This window comes from Vipera berus (assembly GCF_964194415.1).
Source record: "Vipera berus genome assembly, chromosome: 5".
Lineage (NCBI taxonomy): Eukaryota > Metazoa > Chordata > Lepidosauria > Squamata > Viperidae > Vipera > Vipera berus.
In genome coordinates, this window is record NC_138207.1 from 93,624,649 (window position 1) to 93,646,245 (window position 21,597).

General features: G+C 42.8%; 1 protein-coding gene across 11 annotated transcripts in view; it reads right to left on the reverse strand.

Moving 5' to 3' along the window:
- The window catches only part of USP54 (ubiquitin specific peptidase 54), a 163,254-nt gene that overhangs the window by 129,796 nt on the left and 11,861 nt on the right, over positions 1-21,597 (reverse strand). The window contains exon 1 of one of the 11 annotated variants that reach the window (XM_081329578.1): positions 12,183-12,257. The exons of the other annotated variants lie outside the window; for them this stretch is intronic. The gene's annotated coding sequence lies outside the window, so the exon portion shown is untranslated. Of the gene's footprint in view, positions 1-12,182; positions 12,258-21,597 lie in introns of those variants that run through there. 11 annotated transcript variants of the gene reach the window in all.

Genomic DNA, 21,597 nt, shown 5'->3' on the forward strand with positions numbered 1-21,597 from the left:
AAAAATGTGCCCCCAAAGCCACAGCCGAGAAGACACCTGCCTGCCTGCCCGGCGGCGCTCTTCCTCCTGTCCGAGGTTTTCATTGTTGTGAGCATTTCTGTTGAGGATTGGTAGCGGGGGTGGGGTGGGGGTGTTTGGTTTTTATTCCCCCCGTCTGCTGGGTGGTTGCAGCAGGTTTTGATCACTTCACATGACCCTTGCCAAGCATCTGAATGTAAATCACAAGACCCTGGAGATGCTGCAACATTCCAGCTGATCGGCACTTCTTCTGGGCTCAGCTGGAGCCTGGCGCTGATCCTGGCGCTTCCACTGAGCCCTGACAGCCCTGCAGCTCCAGCCATCTCTCGCTCAGGCTTGTGCGGTGCTGCAACCGGTTCAGCTCATTCCCCTTCCCCGCTACCACTTTTCTAGGATGTTCACGTACCACCTGCCAGGTGCCAATGTACCACAGGTGGTACCTGTACCACTGGTTGAAAAGCCCTGGACTAGATGACCTCAAGTTCCTTTCCATCTCTGTTACTGTTGCAAGCTGAGAGTTCTGTAAATCCCTCCCCCATCTCCCTCTGGGTGCCTGGCTGGAGACTCTTACGCTACTTAATTCGTGGCAAGTGTTTTTTTTTATATAAAGCAATTGCAATCTGAGAGTTCTGTAAACTACCGACCAACCCTTCTCTGGGCAGCTGAAGATGCTTGAGCTGACTAGCAACAAGTAGGGTTTTTTTAAAAAAGCAACTGCAATGGGTGCAGGGTTTGAGCCAAGGCTGTACTGGAAATAGCTGATGGGCAGCTGGCGGGAAAGCCTCTCAGTTCAGTTAACGATGGCAGCGATCAATTTATTTTATTTTATTTTATTAAATTTATATTAAATTTATATGCCGCCCTTCTCCCTAAGGACTCAGGGTGGCGCACAACAATAAAAGTTAAAAACATAAAATAGAAAATTTAAAAAAGAATTAAACAATAAATACAATAATTATATGACAATTTAAAAACCAGTAAAAAGCTAAAAAATTAACAAATCGGAGGAAATAGTAAGTCAAATCTTCGTTCATTTAACATCCTATTTGATTCAATTAACAAATTTGATTTTAAAAATTTGTAAAATTGAGTCTGATTCATTTGATGAATTTTTTGACTTATGATCCTAATGGGCAGGCTCCATTAGTACCTTGAGGACTACCTGTACTTGCTCATATACCTTTTATTTATCAGACAATTAGATTGTAAAACTCTCTCAATTTCTTGTGAACTAGGGAAGCATAATACACAATTGGCAGAAAATCTTCTCAATGCCTAAACTATTTATCAACATCTAACTAGTTTTCCAACATTCTTAAACCTGAATGTTCACAAAACAGCTTCTAATACCAGCATGACTCTTAACTCAAAAATTAAAGCTAATCCAAGAATCACTTGATGTGCTGAATTTAATAATAATTTACATGTAAACTATAGATGTAATAATAAAAGAATAATTTTATACACACAAACACACACATACATATACACACAATGCATCAAGGTGAGTGTTACAATATGTAAAGAGGAAGGATATGGATTTTGCTTGAATTACTCTACACTTTTGCAGGACTGCTTGTTGAAACTGCATAAACACACAAGAGAAAACTACAATGTTTAGGAAAACGCAATGTAAATTGAACTGTGATGTGTACTTATATGTGTGTCCCTCTTTTCACTGAAAATATGTAAATGAGACTGTTGCTTGCTTCAGTTTTTCACTCCAGTATATTTTTTTTCTAATAAGTTAAGGTTGGCTCTGAAATTGACAATGTAGGTCTGGAATGGCTTTGAACAGTTATAAAAATAGAAAAGAAACAGCAAATGTAATGGTGGATCTACATAATGGCGGACATATAGAAATTACCGTATTTTCCGGCGTATAAGATGACTTTTTAACCCATGAAAATCACCTCAAAAGTTGGGGGGTCGTCTTATACGCCCAGTCGTCTTATACGCCGGAAAATCAGTGGGTGACGTCTGGCGGGAGCCGGCAGGGCAGTCCTGTGCACGTGCGCACTCCCCGCCTGCTCCTTAGCAGCTGGGGAGTGCGCGCGTGTGCAGGACTGCCCTGCCGGCTCCCACCCGACGCTCTTCCCTCTTGAGGCAGCATCGCTCCCCGGCTCCTAAGGAGTCCTCGGGGATGCTGACTCAAGAGGGAAGAGCGTCGGACGGGAGCCAGCAGGGAAGTCCTGCACACGCGCGCGCACGCAGGACTTCCCTGCCGGCTCCCGTCCAACGCTTTTCCCTCTTGAGGCAGCAGCTGCCTCAAGAGGGAAGAGCGTCGGACGGGAGCCGGCAGGGAAGTCCTGCACACGTGCGCGCATGCAGGACTTCCCTGCCGGCTCCCGTCCGACGCTCTTCCCTCTTGAGGCAGCAGCTGCCTCAAGAGGGAAGAGCGTCGGACGGGAGCCGGCAGGGAAGTCCTGCTCCTGTCCGACGCTGCGCTTCCGCCGGGCGGTGCTGGCCGAGATGAGCCAGCAGGCAGCCGCCCGTGAGCGCGGCGCTGAGGGGCAGCGGCAGGACGGCCCAGCGCCTGCAGGACGGCCAGCAGCCCCACGCGCAGCAGCAGCCGCCAGCTCAGCAACAGGTCCGAACGCAGGAGCCGCACCGCCAGGCTGCCCAGGAAAAGCAGCCACACCGAGAGGCTGCACGCCCAGTCCAGCTCCATGAGGGGCAGGGCGGGAAGCCGGCCGGGAAGAGGGACCGGGAGCCCGGGCCGAGCGCGCCTCGGCCGACGGTGAGAGGGAAGCGGCACATGAAAAAGAGGCTGCGGGCGGAGCTGCCCCGCCCTGCACCGAATGGGAGAAGTTCAAGGCCTGAGGGGGAAGCAGGAGGGGCGCCGGCCATGGCGGGGTGGCGGCTGCCCTCCGGTGCTGCCTGCCGCCCGGGAAACGCTGCATCTCGGGGGCCGGCAGAAGCGCGGGAGCAGCGGGAGGGCCGGCGGGGCCAGTCGGGTCTTCGCCTCCCCTGCGACGGACAGGGAGGGCAGGGCATGTAAGTATTTTCCGGCATATAAGACAAAAAACCTTGAAAAACTTCTTAAAAGTAGGGGGTCGTCTTATACACCGGGTCGTCTTATACGCCGGAAAATACGGTATGGCGTCTCCTGAAAAAGCATCTGTGGCCTTGGGGGTCTTTGCATAAATTCATCTGAGTGCCAATTGTACCCCTTTCTGGACCAGGAGACCTTGTTCATGATCACTTGTACCTTACTCACTTCTCAATGAGCTGCACTACATCACAGCTGCAGAGGGCAAGGTTGTTTGTGGGACTGCTCTTTCCCAAGGATATCTGCCCATCTCACTAGATAGAGTGGGTACACTCCAACTCCCTTCCCTTAAATGCTGTCATCTGATGTGATCTTGGAGGCACTACAGCCCTTTGGAATAACCTCCCACCTTAGATTTGCTTCCTCTCCCCCACCCCAACCAAAAGGCCATGAATTGGGCTAAGATGGAGGCGAATAGTTTGGTTAGCCTGACACCTAGTGGGAAGGGTTCTTCTGATTTTTATTCTATTGTTTTTATTGGCTGTTGTCAATCACGTAGAATTACTAATTAAGACAGGTGGCCATATACATTCTTTAAGTAAATAAACATAGAGATGTGCAATCCATTTGAGCCCTGGTCTACATTTGATTTGTCAGAGATAAATTTCCAAAAAAAACACCAAACAAAAATGACAAAGAGCCAAGAAAACACTAATTTTTTATATTGTTAGTATGGTTACACTATGACCATTTCGCCAATTAAAAAAATGATATTTTTTTGAAAGGGATACTCCCAGATTTTGGGAGGTTGAATATAGTCTAGCATACCTCTGTATTCCTGTTTCATGGAGAGGCCCTCAACTTTCTGTAGGGCTCATCTATAATAAATTGTCAACTAAGGTATTTTTTCAGGGCATCAATACTGCAGTAATATCTGCAACTAACAATTGAAAATTACTAGGGTTAAACAGTTACCTAGCTAACAGGGGTAAAACATTATGTAAAAGGTAAAAGGTAAAGGTTCCCCCGCACATGCGTGCTAGTCGTTTCCGACTCTAGGGGCCGGTGCTCATCTCCGTTTCAAAGCCGAAGAGCCAGCGCTTGTCCGAGGACGTCTCCGTGGTCATGTGGCCGGCATGACTGGACGCCAAAGGCGCACGGAACGCTGTTACCTTCCCACCGGAGTGGTCCCTATTTTTCTACTTGCATTTTTACGTGCTTTCGAACTGCTAGGTTGGCAGAAGCTGGGACGAGTAACAGGCGCTCACTCTGCTACGCGGCTCTCGGGATTCGACCCGCCAAACTGCCGACCTTCTGATCGACAAGCTCAGCGTCCTAACCCACTGAGCCACCGCGTCCCTTTTAAACATTATGTAGTACTTATTAAAAGAATGAAAGTTTCCTGGACTTTAAGGACTTAGATCTTTCCTTAAGCTAATCAGACAACATATGCAAATAATATTGATTAAATGATGGGATGAAGAAATTTGTAAAATATTCAAGAGAGAAGAGAGACAATAAAATGTAATTATCTATTGAAAAGATGGTTGGAAGTTATTTATATATTTCTTTAGTTATCTTTTTAGTTGCACTTGTGTTTTTTATTTGTCTATTATATGAGAAGTCTTAATAAATATAAATAAATTTTAAGATGAAAACATATGCAAATAATAAAGAAAACTAATTAGTACAAAATACATTTTGGCTCCTAGGCTTTGACCTCTCCAAGTCTTACTCCAGGAAATGCAAAATTGAAATGTTCAGTCTCTTTTGCTTCACTCAACTGGAAACTTGTAAATTGCCCAAAGTTATTGGGTGACAGGTAGTATACAAATTTGGGACAACCATGACCTGGATGGATGATCGAGATTCTCCACAGACAGTTAGCTATGCACTTTGGGATGAACACTCTTCAAATGGTGTGGGACTATGAACGGATTTCTAGAAAATATTGTAGACTACAGGAACCATTTGCGCTTCAGTTTGAGTTACGGATAACACAGATTCATGTCCAACAGCTTGCATGTGTCTTCAACAGCAAAGAGACACAGGGCAGAAAACATCCTGCAGCCAAGAAGGCTACACACACACATTTACATACATACACACAGACACAGACACACACACACACACACACACACTACTCAGGTGACCCTGAGGACAAAGATTGCCGAATCCATGGGAGATTGTAACCTGGAATTCAATATAATGCAAACACAAGGAACAGAAAATAATTCAACCAATGTCTTAAACTTCAAAAGAGCTGATTTTAACAAACTCAGAGAGAACCTAGGAAAGATTTCATGGATGAAAATCCTAAAGGGGAAAACAACTCAAGAACCATGGGAAACTCTGACTATCATAAAAGCCCAGTCCAGCACAATACCACTGAAAAAAGAAAAACAAGAAATCCAAGAAGAAATCAGCAGGAAGATCTCTCTGACAAACTGAAGAACAAGTACAAAAAATGGAAAGAGGGACACATAACTACAGCTGATTATCAGCAGACAGCCAGAATATGCAAAGACGAAGTCAGGAAAGCAAAGGCTCAGAATGAACAAAGACTTGCAACAGAAATCAAGAATAATAAAAAAAGTTTTTTTCAACATATTAATAACAAGAAAAAAGTAAACTGTAGGTCTACTAAAGAGAGAAGATGGCAAGGAAGTAACAAGCAATAGGGAGAAAGGAGAGCTGCTTAACTCATTCTTTGCATCAGTCTTCACACAAAAAGAAATTATAGTACAACATACAAAAAAATACTGCAAAAGATAAACTAGAAACAAAAATTAAAATAAGCAAGAAAATGGTAAGAGAATATCTATCTGAACTTAATGAATATAAATCACCGGGACCTGACAGAATACATCCCAGAGTTCTGAAGGAGCTGGCAGATGTTATCTCAGAACCATTGCACCATATATTTCAAAAATCCTGCAGCACTGAGGATTGGAAAAGGGCTGATGTGGTTCCTATATTTAAGAAAGGGAAAAAACAGAACCAGGAAACTACAGATCAATCAATACCTGGGAAGATCCTGGAAAAGATAATCAAAAAACAGATCTGTGAACAACTAGAAGCAAACAAAGTTATAACTGGTAACCAGCAGATCATGCCAGACCAATCTTATTTCATTCTTTGATAAAGTGACCAAATTAGTAGACCAGCGAAATGCTGTGGACATAGTAAACTTAGATTTCAGTAAGGTATTCAACAAAGTAGACCACAATCTACTCCTTGGTAAGCTAGAAAAAGGTGGAATAGACAACATCACCCTCAGAAGGATTTGTAGCTGGCTGACAAATCATACTCAACAAGTAGTTCTCAATGGTACTACATCCACATGGAGAGAAGTAAGCAGTGGGATACCACAAGGCTTTGACTTAGGCCCAGTACTCTTCCAATATCTTCATAAATAACTCAGACAAGGGAATTGAAGGGGAACTCCTCAAATTTGCAGATGACACCAAACTGGCAGGAGTATCAACAAACCAGAAGACAAACTCAGGATCGAAAAAGATCTTGACAGACTTGAACAATGGACCCTGTCCAACAAAATGAGTTTCAATGTGGAGAAAAGCAAAGTTTTACATTTAGACAGGAAAAAAAATCAAAGATATAAGTACAGATTAGGTGAGACCTGGTTCAAAAACAGTAACTGGGAGAGGGACCTTGGAGTCTTAGTGGACGATCACTTGACTATGAACCAGTAATGTGCAGCAGCAGCCGAAAAAGCTAATACAATCCTGGGTTGTATAAACAGTGGCATAGAATCAAGATCATGTGAAGTATTAGTACTGCTTTATAAAACCCTAATGAGACCACACCTGGAATACAGCAAACAATTTTGGTCACCGTACTATAAAAAAGATGTTGAGACCTTGGAAAAAGTTCAGAGAAGAGCAACTACCGTAAGATGATCCAAGGCCTGGGGACCAAACCATATGAAGAACGGCTGCAGGACTTGGGTTTGGCTAGTCTAAAAGAAGAAATAGAGGTGACATGATAGCATTATCCCAGTATTTGAGAGGCTGCCACAAAGAAGAAGGGGTCAAATTAATCTCCAAAGCACCAGAGGGAAGGACAAGAAACAATGACTGGAAACTGATCAAAGAGAGAAGCAACCTGGAATTAAGGAGAAAGTTCCTAAGAGCGAGGTCAATTAACCAGTTGAACAGCTTGCCTTGAGAAATCGTGGGTGTTTCATCGCTGGAGATTTTAAAGAAGAGACTGGATAGTCACTTGTCTGAGATGGTATAGGTTCTCCTGCTCGAGTGGGGGCTGTACTAGAAGACTTCCAAGGTCCCTTCTAGCTCTATTCTATTCCTAAACCTCCAAATGGCCTCAATGACTCTCTAAAAGAATGCAAAGGACCAGCTGTCTGCAAGGAATATAAATCCTTCCATTCCCCACCATCCAGTCAGAGCTGAAGAAGCTTCTTGGATGAGAAACAAACTGTCTTAAGAAAAAAGAAAAGAAAAGAAAAGAAAAGAAAAGAAAAGACCAGTTGCCTCCTGAAAAAGCACCTTTGGGACTTCCGGGTGGCAAGGCTCCGTCGATGGCGGCCGTTTCGGCCGTCAGCTCCGCTGTTTTCCGTTAGAGCCGCTAAAAACAGCGATGATCAGCTGTTTGGCGGCTCGGAAACCCTCTCCTTGGGAGAAGAGGGGGGGTGAGCGTTTAGGTAGGGGTAGAGCTCCCCTAGACCACCAGAGTTTAAACTCTGGTGGTTGAAGGGTGTGAGCCCCCCCGAAGCCTGAATTTGCTCCGGACTCCAGGACGCCTCTGCTCCAAGGCTTTGGAGCAGAGCAGGACGCTGCAACCATCCCTGCTATCGATAATTAATTGTGGATTAGCAAGTATGTATCCGAACTGCCAGCCTAAATGTTGGAGGTGTGGTTGTGAGGATGCAACGTATTATCATATATGGTGGACTTGTAAAAAAGGATTTTGGATTAAAATTTGGTGGAACATGCAGAAGATATTTAAGAAAAAGATAAGGTTTTCTCCACAGTTATTTCTGTTGGGTATTATTACAGATTCTACTGTCATAGATACTAAATTGATGTTGAATCTAATTACGGCAGCAAGACTTTTAGTAGCGCAATATTGGAAGGAGGAACTGCCTACTATAGAAGAGTGGACTTTGAAAGTTTCCAACTTGGCGGAAATGGCAAAGATTTCAGCATATTTGAAAGAACAATCGCAACAGAGATACATTGTGGAATGGAGAAGATGGATCGAATATATTCAGAATAAATATGGGACTAAAAAGTTTCATTTAGCATTTGAATAAGTATTAGTTTTATATGATGTATTATTAGTTATTTATTATTTGTTAGTAATATAGTTATGTTTAAGGGGAGTTAAAGTGCGATAGAATTTAATGTTGTTTTTTTAGCTCGTTAGCATATTTTAGCTTAAGTTTGTAAAGTTTATACCCTGTATTCAGCTCTGGGAAGTCGGGGGGGAGGGGAGGGTAAGGGAGGGTAAGGAGAGGGGAGGGGGAGGGAGTTTTTCTTTTTTTAAAAATGTATTGTAAAACTTTTCAATAAATAAATAAATAAATAAAAAGCACCTTTGGGATGTCCAGAGGGTTTTAAACTGAATCCAGGGGAGGGAGGAGAGATACCCCAAAACAGTGAACTGCCAATAGGAATGGGAATGGAGTGATATTCAGGATTAGTGACAACCAATAACAGGCAAGTAAATGCAAGAAGGAATAGGTCAAGGTATAATAAATCAAGGTTTTCAAAGCATGGAGCAGGGGGAACAATTAGAACAGGTCCTTATCCTTTTGAGCACCAGGGACTGGTTCCGTGGAGAGAGGTTTTTCTGCGTACCGGAGGGGGCATGGTTTCATGTATCCTGCATCCCGCGGATGGGGCTTTGCTTCTTTGCGCAGGCCAGTTTCTGGCATGCTGCAGCCAGTGCCAGTCCATGGACCGGTGGTTGAGGATCCCTGATCTAGAAGTCTTAATGCCGGAAGGCAAATATGATTAGTATAGATTATTGAAATTTGGTAAGAGAAAACATGAGTAAAATTCAAGGATTGAATAGTGTAACTTATTTAAAAGGCATAGACCAGAAAAGAGGAGTACTATTACAACACTGTAAAGGAAGCACATTGAGGTATACAGATCCAGGAATCTAGTATGAGGATGTAATCAAGAGTATTTGGTGATAATAAAAAAGAAACATTATTACTATGGGGATGTGCTTTAGACTGCCAAAACAGGAATAAGATCTGGATAATGCCAGATTTTTCAGATGTTCTGGAGAAGAGACTTCCCTGGACAGTCATGTTCCTGAAAACTACAGATAAAAGATCATCGCTCTTAGAACTGGCCCTAACTAATAGGGGAAAGCTGACTGAAGAGGTAATATCAGTGGAAACTTTGAGAGAAAGAGTATTTCAGAAGCGGTTTGTTATTGCCTACTTCTTAGGACTGACTAGCCCAAAATCACCCAGCAGGATTCTCTGCCTAAGGCAGAACTGGAACTTGATTTCCCCATTCTTAATTCTGTCCCTTAACCTTTTACTACTACACCAAACTAGCTCTTTATTTGCCTATTTATGTGAAGCTTTAGTTGCCAAGAGTCAAGATAAAAAGTTAAAGGTTCCCCCGCACATGCGTGCTAGTCGTTTCCAACTCTAGGCGATGGTGCTCATCTCCGTTTCAAAGCCGAAGAGCCAGCGCTTGTCCGAGGACGTCTCCGTGGTCATGTGGCCGGCATGACTAGACGCCAAAAGCGCACGGAACGCTGTTACCTTCCCACCATAGTGGGCCCTATTTTTCTACTTGCATTTTTACATGCTTTCGAACTGCTAGGTTGGCAGAAGCTGGGACGAGTAACAGGTGTTCACTCTGTTACGCGGCACTCGGGATTTGACCCGCCAAACTGCCGTCCATCTGATCGACAAGCTCAGCGTCCTAACCCACTGAGCCACTGCATCCCTTAAGAGTCAAGATAAACAATGTTAAAAGGAACACACATATATAGGAAATGGGTATAACCCGAGGGGACACACCAGCAAGTAATATCTGAAAAAAGAAAGTTAAAAAGGTTGAAATACAAAAGGAATTAGACCCACAAAAGAAGATTAAAAATAACAAAATGTCCCACTGGAGCTGATTTCTGTGATCTTTGAGAAATCATGGAGGATTGGTCACATTCTTCCTAACTTCAAGAATGGGGGGGGGGGGAAAGAAATCCCACAAATACAGATTGTCAACCTGACATAAATGCATGGCAATCTTCTGGAACTATTATTAAGAGGTTTGTTTCTGAATATTTAGAAAAGAATGCACTGGTTGGCAGTGGCCCCCATGAGATCATCAAGAACAAGTCATACTAAATCAACTTGCTCTCTTATTTTTGATAATCAGTTCAGTACATCACACTCAGAAGTGCAATGATCATCATGCACCTAGGCTTCAACAAGTATTGCATGACCAAATGTCCCATGATATCTTAGTAGAGAAGAAAGAAAAATAAGACAAACTGTAAGATAATTAAATAAATACAGAAGTAGTTGAATATTGATACCCAACAAATGAACTCATCATCATGCTGGAAACAAATGTTATATGAGGGGCTATTAAGACAGAACCTTTCTAAGTTTCTTTTTCTTTCCCTTGCTCAATAGTGGGATCTGATCATTCTGTGGGCAACATCTCTTCCTCACATCTTTCAGTCTTTCCAGTATACATCACCCTCCCCTTCACACTCATTCTACTGCCCCAAGTTTCCAGGGGAAAGAGGTTGTAGATGGTGAGAACAAAATATAACTGTGTCACTCCCTTCTTCTTCCAGTAACTCCCCAAGAACACCCAAGACATCTTGTAAATGTTGGCTCCAGTTGAGGTGACAGCTGCTAATGTTTTTATTGGGCATGATCTGGTTATGGGTCCTGGGATCGCAAAGTAAAGCATACCCCATGATCCCTTCTTCTCTGCCTCTCCCTTGATAACAGGGATCTCTTGGCTGCTCTGATTCATATGGGTTCTCCCTGGAATCTGAAATCCAAGGAAGCTATTGGGATATGGGGGAAGACAGATTATAGAATCTTTTCTCTTTCCAGAGAGAAGGAGAACCAGACAGGAAACATGACAAGAAAAGCTAACTGTATTTTATTAAAGGAATCTTGAGCAAGTCTGAAAATACAAATTTTCCACCATCTCTTTTTATCACCTGATTAGTTATGGTGGATCCTTTCTAAGTCTCTTTCTCACCTATTATTTAATGGCAGGCTTCTCACCCTTTGATTTGATTGTTCTCTAGGTACATTTCTTTCCATACCCTCTTCTGGTCATTCCCATAGTAAATTCCCATAGTACATAATATTCCCCTCCTCTCATATTAGCTATAGTAATTTTCTGTCAAAAGCAAACATGACCTCATATTTATATTTACAAAATTCACTGAAGTTACATGCATGATTACTGTTTTTTCTAGTCTATATACTGAAGTGATCTTTATTTTACACAAAATTTCTATACCTCCCAAGAAAGCATCAAGTTTTTACTAAGGTTGGAAGTCCTGAAAAGTCTTGTGAGGCCTCTATTACTCCCCAAATAAATGCAAACAAATAGCATATATTGCCTAGCAAATCACAAGAAAATTAATGAATAGTATATTCGGATACATTTTAGCTTCTCATATTTTAAATTCAAAATCAATTATATCACATATATATCAGATTATATATAGTATAATAAAAATAAGACTGTATCTACTTCATGATAGAGGTATATAGGTAATATACAAAAGACACGCAAAATAAATGAAAGCAGCTACAAGTAAACAATTTTGTATGCATTACATTTGTAATACCTTAATTAAAAACTTCAATTCTACAAGTAGAGCTTAAGGACTAATTTTTTTTTTACAGAGCTATATTATATATTTGAGCGCTCCAACATTGCCTCCAGGTCTGAAACAGGCAAAATTCAGGATTAAGCTACACAGCATGCTTTTTTTAAAAAAAATTGCATGACAGTTCCTGTCACTAGGAAGGAAAATCTGAATGGTTACCTCTAAGCATTGGTAGCAAGTATACGTGTATCTGAACACCTCACTCTCCATATTTGTACTCTTCCTATAAAGATTATTGTATCATCTTCACCTGGCTATTCATTCCTGAAAACGGTAGTTAATTATTCATACTCACAAACTGCCTGTATTCAATTACTCTTTATTCCTCTCAGCCAGCATTTAGGAAATAATTTCCTCCCATGAATCCCTCTCTCTCAAGCAGGTCCAGTAGGAAAGATGACATCATTGCTATACACACGCACCTGATTCTTAAGAAATCACACCCCCTCCAATAAACAGGCTATTTTTTTAAAGTGACAAAGACTGCCTTTGCCAGTGTGCTATCGCACTCTAGAATATGGTCCCATAACACACATTCTTTCTCTCTGCTTCACTCAATCATAATGCAAGTTCTTTTTTTAAAAAAATATAGAGATGAAATATAGATTGCAATCCAAAGCTCTTCTACTGTAGGCGAATTATTAAACTATTGTCTTGACTGTTATAATTCTGTTCTAAATACATAAAAAGACTAATTCATCTCACATAATTAAACTGGTTTCAAAATATTCTGAACAAAATATTTCTTTTTATTTTCTATAGATAAGTACACAAAATTACAAAACTAGCAATGAATGGTGAAAATCAACAAGAGTTTGGGAACAATCCAGTATTATTACTGGATAGAAGCTGTAAATTTTGGCACAATGAATTTCTGGCTTTCAGGAAAAAAAATGATTCCTAAGCAACTGATCTATTTGGGGATCTTTGGATTTCAATGCATACGTAGCAGGACAGGATGGCACTTCCTCAGACTGAGCTGGTGCATAATTTGGGGATCAAGGAGCAAGTGGCAGCTCTGGCTAGGATGGCCTTTGCACAGATTCATCTAATGTGATCACTCATGTCTTAGTCACTTTCTGTTTGGATTACTAAAATGGGCTATATTGAAGACCGCCTAAAAACTTCAACTGAATGAAGCAGCATGCACCCTAATGAGAGCCCCACATTTGCCCATGTAAGCTGCACCTTCTATAACACTGACTGTAATTGTAATAGTATAAGGTAAAGGTAAAGGTTCCCCCGCACATGCGTGCTAGTCATTTCCAACTCTAGAGGCCGGTGCTCATCTCTGTTTCAAAGCCGAAGAGCCAGCGCTTGTCTGAGGACGACTACGTGGTCATGTGGCCGGCATAACTAGACGCCAAAGGCGCATGGAACGCTGTTACCTTCCCACCGCAGTGGTCACTATTTTTCTACTTGCATTTTTACGTGCTTTCGAACTGCTACGTTGGCAGAAGCTGGGACGAGTAATAGGCGCTCACTCTGTTACGCGGCACTCGTGATTTGACCCGCCAAACTGCCGACCTTCTGATCAACAAGCTCAGCGTCCTAATCCACTGAGCCACCGCGTCCCTTGTAATAGTATAATATATGCATAATGGTTTCAATCTCCTTATCGCCACATGGGCAGGTATATTCAATTAATGGGGTTTTGGAGTATCTGTCTTGCAGCAGTCAGGATGTTAAAATGTTATGATTTGAAAAATTCTCAGTGTAAAGTCCTGCCTCAGCTAGTTCTCCCAAGAAAGCAGAACTTGAAATTGGCATTGTTTCAAAAGGAACTTTTATTGAGAGATAGTGAAAGCAGAAATGCAAGATGTGAATATTTCCAGCACAAAAACGTTACATCAAACCCCTCTCTTCAAAACCCCTCCCAAGTACCCAACTGCCCAGTCCATTTCCAGCCAACCCACAGGTGCGAAGTTGTTATGGGAACTGGAAGCAGATGGCCCCAGGCACATTCCTCCCCACTTTCACACCCAAAGAGATACATCAAAGTGCAGAACACATTCCAGAACCCAAAGATTCCCAACAGAATAAGGATTCCCCCTCCCAATAGAATGGCAGCATCCCAATAAAGATCTGAGGGGCCTGACATACCGCCCCCCTTAAAAGAAGAAGAAATCCACTGAGGAACAGAAAATAATTTATTTATTTATATTTATATTTAAATTTATATACCGCCCTATTCCCGTAGGACTCAGGGCGGTTTACAGGGAAAATTAAAAGTTAAAATACATCATATACAATTAAAAACGATTAAAACTAAGATTAAATTAATCCCTGAACTTAACTAAAACCCCATTAATTAAAAATTAAAACCCCTCAGTCTGGGCCAGACAACTCAAAAAACCAAGTTTTCAAGTCCCCACGAAATGAGCGAAGGTCGGGGGTGGCCCTAAGCTCCGTGGGAAGCTGGTTCCAAAGGGCTGGCGCGCCCACAGAGAACGCCCTTCCCCTGGGGATAACCCGCTGGCATTCCTTAACCGGCGGTACCCTAAGAAGGCCCTCCCTGTGAGAGCGCACAGGACGATGGGAAGTTGATGCCGGCAGCAGGTGTTCCCTTAGATAATCCGGACCCAAGCCATTTAGAGCTTTATAGGTCATTACCAGCACCTTGAATCTCACCCGGAGGGCAACCGGAAGCCAATGCAGCTCAAGGAGAAGAGGTGTTACATGGGAGTATCGGGAAACTCCCATAACAACTCGCACAGCTGCATTCTGCACCAGCTGAAGCCTCCGAGTGGTCCTCAAGGGCAGCCCCATGAAGAGAGTGTTACAGTAGTCTAGCCGGGAGGTCACAAGCGCATGGGTGACTGTGCGTAGGGCATCTCGGTCTAGATAGAGCCGCAACTGGCGCACCAGACAAAGCTGGGCAAAAGCCCCCCTAGTCACGGCTCCCATATGATCTTCAAAATTGAGCTGTGAATCCAAGAGGACGCCTAGGTTGCGAGCCCTATCGACGGGGGGTAACACCTCACCCCCCATCATTAGTGGTGGAACAACCTGGTTTATCCGAGATGCCGATATGCACAGCCACTCAGTCTTGGCAGGATTGAGTCGAAGCCTGTTTCTCCCCATCCAAACCCGGACCGCCTCCAGGCAACGGGACATCACGTCGAGTGCATCACTGGGTTGGTTCGGGGTGGAAAGAAAAAGTTGGGTATCATCAGCGTACTGATGATACCCCACCCCGAAACCACGAATGAGCTCGCCCAGCGGTTTCATGTAGATGTTGAACAGGAGGGGAGAGAGGACCGACCCCTGAGGGACTCCACAAACGAGAGACCTCGGGGCGGACCTCTGCCCTCCCGTCAACACCGACTGCGAGCGGCCCAGGAGGTAGGAGAACCACCGTAAAACGGTGCCTCCCACTCCCAATCCACTGAGACGCCGCAGTAGGATACCATGGTCGATGGTATCGAAAGCCGCTGAGAGATCTAAAAGGACTAGGACAGAGGAACATCCCCTGTCCCGAGCCCGCCAGAGATCATTCACCAGTGCGACCAATGCCGTCTCCGTGCTGTACCCGGGCCTGAAACCCGATTGGTACGGGTCCAGATAATCAGTTTCCTCCAGGAACAGAAGAAGCTGATGCGCCACCACACTCTCAACAACCTTCGCCAAAAAGCGAAGGTTGGAGACCGGACGATAGTTATTTAAAACAGCCGGGTCCAGGGCAGGCTTCTTGAGGAGGGGCCTCACCACCGCCTCCTTCAAGGCAGCGGGGAAGATACCCTCCTTCAAGGAAGCAGTTATTACTGCCTGGAACCAGCCTCGTGTCTCCTCCCGAGCCGCATAAACCAGCCAGGAGGGGCACGGGTCCAGTAAACAAGTGGTGGAGCTCAGTCTCCTCATAATCCTGTCCACGTCATCGGGAGAAACAGGGTCGAACTCAGTCCAGATAACATGCTCAAGACCGCTTGATTCCTCCATGCCAGACTCTGCCCAGTCAGAGTCCAAACCGGTCCTGATCTGAGCAATTTTGTCCACTTTTGTAATAAAGTGGAGAAAAGAAAATCCATTGATTAATCAGGCTTATCCGGGTAACGTGCATGAAAACGTTTGAGTAACTTAGGGACTCTAACATGTGTCTCGTGAACCCATTCGTTTTGCGATGCTGGGAGGTCTTTCCAGGCCATCAAATACTGGGTGGCTCCATGGTTTCTGCATGAGTCCAGGATTTCCTTAATTTCAAAATGTTGTTCATCCTCTACTATGATGGGCTGTGGTGCTGGGGAAGTTACTGGCCGTAAAGGCAAGGTTATTTCAGGTTTTAGGAGATTGCAGTGGAATACAGGGTGGATTTGCCTTAGGGCTTTGGGGTGTTCCAACTCCACTGTGACCGGGTTTATAATGCATTTGATTGGGAAGGATCCCTTAAATTTTGGCCCCAGTGTTTTACAGGGTTGTAAGGATTGCAGGAACCTAGTAGACAGGTATACTCTGTCCCCAATGTGGAATGGTTTGGGTTCCATTCTTTTTATCTGCCTGAGCCTTGTAGGCTACTCTAGCCTCATCTAAAGACTTTCTGACAACCGGTCAAGTATTCTGCAGCTGATTCATCCATTCCTTAAGTGAAGGGATTGTGGATTTGTTAGTGGGCAGATCAGGCATTGGGTTGAACTCTTGTCCTATGGCCACTTGAAAAGGGTGAACCCAGTGCTGGAGTGAACAGCGTTATTTATAAGTACTTCAGCGAATGGTAGGTGTTCAGCCCAACTGTCCTGCTGGTAGTTGATAAAGCATCTTAAGTACTGTTCCAGAACCGAATTCTGTCTCACCATTCGTTTGAGGATGATAACTAGAACTCAGGCCCTGATCCATTCCCAGGAGGTCCAAAAATACCCTCCAGAACTTTGAAGAACTTTGTCTGAAATTATGCGACATGGGGCTCTGTGTAGGCAGTAGACATGATGGAGGAACAGTTTTGCTAGAGTCTTTGCTGTCAGGATCTTTTGGCAAGGAATGTAATGGACCTGCTTTGAAAACAGGTCTGTCACCACCCAAATAATGGTGTTTCCCACATTTTCTGGCAGCTCTATGATAAAATCCTTAGAAATCTCTCTTCAGGGTATTGAAGGGTCTATGACTGGTTGCAGAAGGCCAGGCGTTTTCCTGTCTCCATTTTGCTGCTGCAGATGAAGGGCAGCTAGCCACATAACCCTCAATGTCCTTTTTGATAGGCCACCAAAACTGTCTTTTTAACAGGTGTAGGGTCTTTACAAACCCGAAATATCCTGCCAACTTTGAGTCATGGCATATTTGCAGTCTTTAGTCTTTGGCTGGCTAGGATGTACAGCTTCCCTCTTACCCATGTTAGCCCCTCCTGCATGGAGCAGAGATTTTTATGACTAAGAAACCATTCGTCCTTTTGTTTAAAGGCCAAAGTGACAGTGTTTGCATCATGGCAGGATGGGATGCAGGAAGGCAGGGCTCTGCCTTCCATGCCCAATTTCATCCTGCTGAGGGGCCCCTAAAAAGGGCCTAAAATTGCCCTGATGAGGCAATGAAGAGGAGGGGTGCCTTGTTGATCACAGAGAGATGGAAGTCTTTCCATTCGATCCAAGGAAAGCCCTCCAAACCGGCAGGGGAAAGACCGGCTACATTCCTATGGCCGGCCATTAGCTGCTGACAACCAAAGAAGAAAAAGTACCAATTAATGCTCATAAACAGCATATTTGGAAGTGGGTGAAAATATTGATCCTTTCTTTACTATTTTACAATTGAATTTTCTGGGAAAGGCTCCCAAGAAGCTAAAAACCTCTGAACAGAAGTGGCGTTTTAATTTTATGGGGGACAGAAACATACAATACTGAAGTAGAAGTAACATAAAGCTACAGTTTTGATAAATTTGAGAACTGAGATAACTGTTAAGATTTTCTCTTTTAAAAAAACATTGAGGCGAAATATAAGAAATCAATCCTTTGTTTTAAGAGTGGAAAATGGACTTGGAAGGACATCTACTGGTGGATTTGTGTATAGCACTATAAATTGCTTCCTGGCTGTTTGGTGATTCCTAGCTTGGGAGAACAGTTGGCAATAAAGAAAAATATTTTGGCATACTTATCACCCTGACCTTCTTGAATTATAAATACCTACTGAGCTTGGGCTTTTAACTTCAGGAGCTAGTGGAGGAGAAATAAAAATTTGACTTTGGGTTACACCTGGCTGGGAGAGACTTTTGAGCTGTTTTCAGAGAGGCTGAACATTTTAAACACTTCAAACATTGTGGATTACAACAATCTCTGGATACTTGAGATAAAGGATCACTATAAAATATTGCTTCCAGGACTGAACCTATATTTTGGAATCTACTGGATTATAAAGGATACATATAAAGATCAGAAAAATAGAGGAAACTTGGATCTACTCTTACTGAGACTGGTGATACTAGATCTCCAGTAATGATGCCTCAAGAAAAAACAAATACCTTTCAAAAAGAAATATATTCTATGCCAGGGCTTTTCAACCAGTGGTACGGGTATCACCTGTGGTACACTGGCACCTGGCAGGCGGTACGCAACCATCCTAGAAAACTAGCGGGGGAGGGGAATGAGCTGAACTGGTGGCAGCACCACACAAGCCTGAGCAAGAAATGGCTGGAGCTGCAGGGCTGTCAGGGCTCAGCAGAAGCCCCAGGATCAGCGCCAGGCTCCAGCTGGAAAGCAGCACTGATCCTGGTGCTTCTGAGCCCAGAAGAAGCACCGATCAGCTGGAATGTTGCAGCATCTCCAGGGTCTTGTGATTTACATTCAGATGCTTGGCAACTGATTCATATTTATGACAGTCAAAGTGTCCCAGGGTCATGTGAAGTGACCAAAACCTGCTGCAACCACACAGCAGACAGGGGGAATAAAAACCAAACACCCTCCACCACCACCACCGTCCAATCTTCAACAGAAATGCTCACAACAATGAAAACCACGGACAGGAGGAAGAGTGCTGCCGGGCAAGCAGGCAGGTGTCTTGGGGGGCACTTTTTTCAGTGCCATTGTAACTTTGAACAGTTACTAAGCAAACTGTTGTAAGTCAAGGACTACCTGTTCTTCATCACTTTTTTCCTTTTTTTTGGCCATCAAGTTTTTGACACCTTGCTAGGCAACTGGTGGTACTGGTACTCGGATGTTGCCATATGTTAAAAGTGGTACAATAGGTGAAAAGGTTGAAACGCCCTGTTCTATGCTACAACTAATTCACCAAACAATTGTTGAATACAAAGAGGACATAAAAAGAAATCATAATGAGACTAAAAACAATTTAGACAATATAAATGAGCAAATCTGCAAATTAAATCAACAACTAGAATGTTTCCAGATAATGACTACAAAGTATGAACAAATAAACCAGAAATCAGAAGACAAAGAAGAGGAAATGGATTTAGAGATGGAAGAAGGGAAATAAAAGATAAAAGAAGGGAAATTTAAATGACTATATACAAACAAAATACTGCAAGACTTAGTTATAACAATGAAAATGCAAAAGATCTTTTACCCCTTAGGTCTGCAAAATATATCTGATGGCAAGGAAGATTTTAAAAAATGGAATATAGAGCTGTTAGGGGAAATCTCACAACTTGGGAGACAGGGAATAAAAAGAGAAATGGAGGGAGAAAGGAACTGGTAGTGATTTAAGGAATATAAATGGGCAAATTCCCCCCCCCAAAAATACCCTACCTAAATTGTCTTCCTCATGCCAAGCAATTTTTACAAAAATAGAAAATTCCTGGGCGATCTAATTGCCCTGGCTTAGAAAGCTACTTGGCAAAGAAAGAAAGTGAGAGTCAGATTTTAAAAACAGAAGATTTGACCTTTTACAGGGGACATTATGTTTAAATACTTGTTTGAATAAGATTAAAAGAACGGATAACCCTTAGATATAATTAGACTTTTATAATGAAATATATGATTTAGAACTAAGATAGCATTTTTTTCTTTTTTTGATATGGGAAATATGAAGATGAGGATTGATATGAATAAAACTTTTTTTTTTTTAATTCCATTTATATCCCGCCCTTCTCCGAAGACTCAGGGCGGCTTACAGAATGTAATTAATATTGAGAAAATCATGATAAAGATATTTCAAATACTGATGGGAAATCAAACCTTAATAAGAGCACGAAAAACAGGATACTGAATAATGAATTGATATTATTTGTATGATACTAGTAAAATATGCCCCTTCATGGATTACTGCCTTGTCGTGGCGAAGGGGCTTGCGTAATTCAATGAAGCTATGAGCTATGCCGTGCAGGGCCACCCAAGACGGAAAGGTCATAGCTGAGAGTTCTGACAAAACGTGATCCACTGGAGAAGGAAATGGCAAACCACTCCAGTATCTTTGCCATGAAAACCCTATGGACAGTACCAAAAGGCAAAACGATATGACGCTGGAAGATAAGCCCCTCAGGTCAGAAGGCGTCCAATATGCTACTGGGGAAGAGCAGAGGGCTAGTACTAGTAACGCCAGAAAGAATGAAGCGACTGGGCCAAAGCCGAAAGGACGCTCAGCTGTGGATGTGTCTGGTGGTGAAAGGAAAGTCCGATGCTGTAAAGATTTTTTCTCCATAGGAATCTGGAATGTAAGATCCATGAATCAAGGATTTCCCCCCCCCTCCCAATAGAAAGGCAGCGTCCTGATAATGATCTGAGGGGCCTGACACTCAAGTTTCAGGAGAGTTAGATTTTGTAAATATCTTGCTGGTTCCATTTATCCCATTTCTGCCATATACCTTATTATTTGAGTGAACAGTTGCTTGGCTTGGTCATATTCTAAAGAAAATTAGGAATGGTATAGAAAGCCCAGTCATAATACCAACCTCCTATACAACCTGTTTCCAATGACAGAAAAAAATGTCCATTAAGATAAGGGTCACTCCAACTGGGAAGAATTTGGTTTTCAGTCAGAAGTTTATCTTCCTCCTGCTGTGGACTGCAAGCATTCCTGTTTCAAGCCTTAACTGAGCATTTGCTGTTCCATTGGGTGCAGCAAGGATTCATCTCAAAATTTTGTTTGCACTATTACAGTGCATCTTTTTTTTTACATAAATTTCTCCTTGTGTCCCATAAACCATAAAGGATTTGGGTCAGTAGTCTCAAAAAATGGGAGGAGGAATGGGAAGTTTTATGCTAGTCTAAACATTTTTCTGTCCCATAGGAACCAAGGTCATTTTTGTTCATTAGACTTGGAGTTGAGCCTAAAGTTAGAAAGCTCACCAAACTGTTCTATTGGAAAATATTGTTGATTGCATAGTTTCTGGGGTGGGAAGTTTAACTTTGTAATACTGTTACTTTTTGGAGGGAACTTTAGTCTTGGTTTCACTTTTGACCGTGCCGATACTTTGTAGCCAATAAACATGTTCTTGGAGGAAAACTCAAGCCTCGGTGTTCTCCTTTAATTGGTTTCATCTATCAGAACCATGACAATTACATCCCTGTCGCACTCCTTCCTGAACACTCACTGTACCAGAGTGGGCTCCTGGGGATTGCATTTCACTTGTTAAGAAGTTGGAATATAATTTATGTAAAGAAGAGGCTCCTATCAATAGTTTTGTTTTTAAATTTTTCCCAAAAGGCATTCTTGAAAATTGAATTTAAAACATGTTTAATATACAGAAAAGACACAAAGAGGTATAGGTTTTTTAATGTGTATTTTTATGCAAAATGGTAGACCACCAGAATGTTGTCTGCTGTTGACCTACTACTCTT